The sequence below is a fragment of the Mustela nivalis genome (assembly GCF_964662115.1).
Source record: "Mustela nivalis genome assembly, chromosome: X".
Taxonomy (NCBI): Eukaryota; Metazoa; Chordata; class Mammalia; order Carnivora; family Mustelidae; genus Mustela; species Mustela nivalis.
In genome coordinates, this window is record NC_139040.1 from 98195437 (window position 1) to 98200636 (window position 5200).

The 5200-nt window shown below is 41.2% G+C and overlaps 1 pseudogene across 1 annotated transcript; it reads left to right on the forward strand.

Moving 5' to 3' along the window:
• Positions 1-3865: 3865 nt before the first annotated feature.
• Positions 3866-4679, forward strand: LOC309855693 (small ribosomal subunit protein eS1 pseudogene; annotated as a pseudogene). Its single transcript has one exon. The product of its transcript is annotated as a small ribosomal subunit protein eS1 pseudogene (transcript).
• Positions 4680-5200: the final 521 nt, after the last annotated feature.

Genomic DNA, 5200 nt, shown 5'->3' on the forward strand with positions numbered 1-5200 from the left:
AGCGTCTGCCTTAGGCTCAGGTCATGATCCCAGTGTCCTGGGATCGAGTCCCAGAGTGGGCTCCCTGCTCAGCCGGGAGCCTGCTTCTCCCTCTGCCAGCTGCTCCCCCTGCTTGCGCTCTTGTTAGCTCTTGAGCTCTCTCTCTAGCAAATAAAATCTTAAAAAAAAAAAAAATTTCAAGCTGGTTCTAAAATATTTAACAAATGAAATCCAATAGAACTAAGATCAAAGGGACATCTAAAGTTCACTTAACTGAGTTCTAATTTTAAAGCATGGGTTAGACATTTCTTACTCTAACTCGGAATACTTGCTGGGCACAGGAGAGGCACAAAGAGTAGATCATTTTCTTCCTCTCTTTTAGGGCAACAAAGTAGGATCTAAAATTAATCAGTGTCAGTAGATAAAAATGGCAATCAGTTTTTAAAAAACAAGTTCAGTAGGTAATGTGCAAAAAAGATGCTATCGATGTTTACTTTCACCCTCCTCTTAATAAATCTTCTGTGAAGAATTAATTTACTGTTACCAACACAAAGTTAATACAATGCATCATTGTGCGGAGTGAGAATTGCTCTGTGAGCCCAGTCACCTTCAGATTTGTGAGCAAAATAAAGTATTTGTTGTAAGTCACTATTTCAGGGTGGTTTGTTATATACTGATAACCTGAACATGCCTAAGCCCTTCAATCAGAGCAGTCCCCAGGGAGACAGCCATCTTCTCTCCCCCAGTTCCCCCATTTCTCTCTGTGGCTTCACCAGCCGCCTAGTTACCTACATCTGAAATCACAGAGTCATTCTGTGCATACTTTCCTTCACCCGCCCCTCCCCCCGCCCTGCCCCCCAGGACTGGTCAATTGCCAAGTCTTGTAAGTTCCATATTGCTTGCCTCTGTTTTATCCCCTCCAGGCTTGCTGTAATTGCCCTGCCTTCCCTCTGGCCTGGATGATCACTGTAGTCTCCTAAATTCTCTCTCTGCCTCCAGGCTTCCTCATTCCAATCCTCTGGCCTTTAAATCTTTAGAGGTTCTCACAGCCTAAATACTAGCCTAGCATTCAAGGTCTTTCTTCAACCCGCCCTCACGTTCCTGTGATGATTAACTATATGTGTCAACTTGGCTGGGCCATGGGGTGCCAACATATCTGGTCAAACATTATTCTGAGTGTTTCTCTGAGGGAATTTTTGGATGGGGTTAACATTTAAATTGGTGGACTCTGAGTAAAATACACTGCCCTCTGTAATGTTGGTGGGCCTTACTCAGTTACTTGATGGCCTGTATAGAACAATGTCCAGTTTGACCCTGTCCCCTGCCCCCATCCATGCTCCACCCACAGGATCTGGGGCAGCCTGCTGCTCCAACCAGGACCAACCTCTGAACTCTCTGCCATGTTCTGTCTCTATTGTGGTATACTGGAATAGGCACCTCAACAAACTCTCCCGAAAACAGCTAAAGCACTGACCATATTTCACAAACTTGTGGCCCAGCGTGTAAAGTCACTGTTAGGTCAGGATCTGATAAGAGTTTTATCTCAAAAGTCTTACCCAAAGATAGTGCACTGGATATGGAATCCAATTCCAGCTGCTCTCCATGACCAGATTGTAGAGATTTAAGCTTAATCAGCTATTCTTTTGTATATTTTTAAAAACCAAGAATAATGTTCATTTAGTTTCACATTAACACTAGGGCTCTTTCCTGCATTTTGATCCAATTCGCAGAACTGTCATTAGGCTTTAAATTGAATTCACAAATATAATGTTTAGAGAATTTTTTTTTCTCCCTGAGATTTAGTATAGTATTTGTTCCTGACCCATGTGATTTCTGAGTATCTAAAATACATAAATTATTTATGGTCCAGATGGTGATCTGATACTTTGCCTCTCAAAATGTTTTATGCTTTTGCTGCATGCATAGATGTTCAATTACAAAATTCAGGCTGGTCTTTAGGTACTAGTGTAATAGCCCAAGGCACTTTTTTTTTTTATTACAAATAAACACTCCCTTTTAGGCAACCTTTTCCCCTTCGATTTTCATGGTTTAGAATTAGAAACTATTCTTCTCAGGACCTACAAAGTTAAGGAAAAGAAAAGGGGGAAAATCCTTTTTTCCTCTTACTTAGAGGAGGGAATTGATTTTCTTGGCCAAATTAGAAATTTCCACGTTTCAAAACAAGAGGCTGTGAATAGACTTTTAATTGTTCCCCAAAATACCTTTGTGTGTGTGTGTGTGTTGGGTAATAGAAACGCTGAACTTAAGAAGGTAAAATGGCCTCCCAGAATAGAGACTACATTACCCAGCTTCTGTTACAGCTAGGTATGGTCATGTGACTGCATTATGGTTAACCATACTTGAGCAGAAATGATTATGTGCAAGTTGTGGGTCATGTCCTTGAAAGGGCAGAGTTTGCTGCCCCACATCTCTTCTGTTGGCTGGAAAAGATATGTGCTAATGAGCCATCCTGGACCATATGGACAAATCTCCACCCAGGCATGGAAGTTCCTAAGACAGAGGAGCCTGAGAACACCATAGTACTGACAGAGCAGCCCTGGACTACCCATGCTCAGGTATTAACATGAGAGAGAAATGAACTGCTTTCTGGTATGTAAAACATTATTATTTTGGCTCTCTGAGTCAACAGCTAAAACTATGTTCTAATGAAAATCACTGATACTTAAGCAGAATTATAGAAAATTTTCATTAGGGGCACCTGGGTTGCTCAGTCAGTTAAGCATCTGCTTTCCTCTCAGGTCATGACCCTAGGGTCCTGGGGTGGAGTCCTGCGTCAGGCTCTCTGCTCAGTGGGGAATCAACTTCCTCTCCCTCTGCCTGCTGCCCCTTTGCTTGTGTGTGCTCTCTCTGTCAGATAAATAAATCTTTCTTTAAAAAAAGAACATTTTCATTAAAAGTCTAGAAAAATGACCAATAAAAGTTCCCATTGTCCATTTGCTGTTGAGGGTTGAAAAAAGCACTGATGGATTTTTCTTGATATATGGTTACAGGCATATTTAAAAAAAATATATTTTATTGGGCGCCTGGGTGGCTCAGTGGGTTAAGCCACTGCCTTCAGCTCAGGTCATGATCTCAGGGTCCTGGGATCGAGCCCCACATCGGGCTCTTTGCTCTGCGGGGAGCCTGCTTCCTCCTCTCTCTCTGCCTGCCTCTCTGCCTGCTTGTGATCTCTCCCTGTCAAATAAATAAATAAAATCTTTTAAAAATAAATAAATAAATATTTTATTTATTTATTTGACAGAGAGAGATCACGAGTTGGCAGAGAGACAAGCAGAGAGAGAGAGAGAGAGAGAGAGGAGGAAGCAGGCTCCCTGCCAAGCAGAGAGCCCAATGCGGGACTCGATCCCAGGACTCTGAGATCATGACCTGAGCCGAAGGCAGAGGCTTAACCCACTGAGCCACCCAGGCGCCCCTACAGGCATTTTTTTGACTAAGTGCTTGAAGAAAAATCCTTTTAAGTCTGAGGCTAAAGGTCATTTTGCCTCCTCTTAAGACTGCATCAGGACTAACTCAGCACTTAGAAGAAATCAGGAAAGGACTCAAATACAACACAATGGGTCTTAAAAAACACCATAAAGGGTTGCAAACATATCAGCAAGGGTCTCAAAGAAGTTAGGAAGGGGCTTATTGTTATCAGAAAGAGTCTCAAACAAAACAAAAAGGGTCTCAAAGATGTCAGGAAAAGTCTCAATGTCCTTATATACATAAGGATGAGTCTCTCACATAGATCAGGAAGACACTCATGTCAGGAAGAGGGTCAAATAAGTCAGGAAGACTCTCTGAAATAGGTTGGAAAGGATCAAAAACACGTCAAGATGGGAAGTCAGAAAGAGTCTCAGAAGAAGGAAATGTTCCAAGCAGAACCATGGCAGTTGGCAAGATCAAGGGCTTTATAAAAGGTAGCAAAAAGGGAGCCTTGCAAGAAGAAAGTGATCCAATTTCTAAGAAAGATTGGTATGATGTGAAAGCACCAGCTATGTTCAATTAATAATAAATACTGGAAAAACACTCATGACAAGAACTCAAGGAACCAAAACTGCATCTGATGGCCTCAAGGGTAGCGTTTTTGAAGTGAACCTTGCTGACTGAAGAATGGCGAAGTTGCAGGTGGAAAATTAAAGCTAACCACTGAGGGTATTTGGGGCAAAGACTGCCTGACTTACTTCCATGGCATGGATCTTATCTGTGACAAAATGTGCTCCATAGTCAAAAAATGGCAGCCCACAATTGAAGCTCATGTTAATGTCAAGACTACTGAAGATTATTTGCTTCATTTACTCTGTGCTGGTTTTACTAAAAATTGCAACAATCAGATTTGGAACAGCTCTTATACCTAGCACCAACACATTTGCCAAATCCAGAAGATAAAGTAAATCATGACCCTAGAGGAGCAAATGACTTAAAAACAGTGGCCAATAAATTGATTCTAGATAGTATTGGAAAAACAAAGAAAATGTTTGCCAGTGTATTTATCCACTCTATGGCATCTTTGTTAGAAAAGTAAAAATGATGAAGAAGCCCAAGTTTGAACTGGGAAAACTCAGGGAGTTTCATGGTGACAGTAGAGTCTTGAAATACTACTGTGAATGAGGCAGGTGCTAAAGTTGAACAAGCTGATGGATATAAGCCACCAGTCTGAAAATCTGTTTAAAATTCAGGCTTTTAATGGAGACAAATAAAAAGTCTTATTTGTGACAAAAAAAGAAGGAAGGATCTCAAACATGTCAAAAAGTGTCTCAGTCAGACCAGAAGACTCTCAAATAGTAAGGAGGAGCCTTAGACACCTCAGGAAAGGTCTCAAGCGAGTCAGAAATAGTCTCAAATATGTCAGAAGGAGTCTCAAGTCACGAAAAATCTCAAGTACTTCTTGAAGAGTCTCAAATAAGTTAAGAAGTGTACTAAATAATAAGGAAGTGTCTAAAACAGAAAGGAATGTTTTGAATAGTCAGAAGAGGATCAAACACATCAGAAAAAGTCTCAGTCCAGATATGAAAAGTTTCAGATATGTCACAAAGGGCCCCAAATAATCTGGAAGAATCTCAAAAAACTATGAACGGTCTCAAGTGCATTAGTAAGTCCCTCGCACACGTTATAAAAGGTCTCAAACATGTTAGGAAGGGTCTCAAAGTCATCAGGGAGAGTTTTAGATACACCAGGAAGGGACTCATACAAGATGGGTCTCAAATACATCAGGAAGGGC